We start from the raw sequence: 801 nt of genomic DNA on the forward strand, positions 1-801 counted from the left end.
AAGGATTAAAAAAAAATCAGTGTTTATTTTCTTATCTGCAGTTCCTTTTTTTTTCTTTCTCTCCTTTTAATATTCTTCTTTAGAACCTTTTGTTTGTAATCGGGATATGCACATTTTACTGAAACTGAAAATCTAGACTAAAGATATCGAATTTTGCGCATCGTAGACCCCCAAACACGACGTACTATTTATGATCCCTCTCCCTACATGACCAAAACACACAGGTGATTCCACCCCAGTACTTATACAACTTCACACGTGTGTATCTCCCCAACTGTAAACAGAACTTGACTCCTGGAGTTGTGGCATGTTACTTCACTGCTCGGAATGCAGAGGCTTTGTTTTGAAATTGTTGATGGGGCAGAAGCCTTTGTGTTCTGCTATGGACAGCATGTGGCATAGATGGGTATGATATTTAATTTATGCTGCGTTGGCAAGGCTTGTGTGATAAGAGAGAGGGTGTAGTTTGTGAAAAAAAAAGTAAAAATGAAACGCAAAGTTTTGCAAAAGGTACCCTTGTTTCTGAAGAAAAAAAAAACACTCTAGAAATGTCTAAACTAATACGAACCGTTACGTTACACGTTACGTTAATGAGAAAAAGAGGAAGTAATATTACCTACAAGAAGCGAGTCACACTGTTATCACCTCACTCACCTAACCTTTGGCCTTATATGCGGCGCAAACGTGAAATTTCTTCATCGGAAAATATATTTCATCGGTGAAAAAAAAAACCAAGCGCTTCCATGATTTGTAAGACGTGCCTGTTTCATGGGCCAATTTCCCCCACACAGATTTTTAACT

This window comes from Penaeus monodon, chromosome 15 (genome assembly GCF_015228065.2).
Source record: "Penaeus monodon isolate SGIC_2016 chromosome 15, NSTDA_Pmon_1, whole genome shotgun sequence".
Classification (NCBI taxonomy): domain Eukaryota; kingdom Metazoa; phylum Arthropoda; class Malacostraca; order Decapoda; family Penaeidae; genus Penaeus; species Penaeus monodon.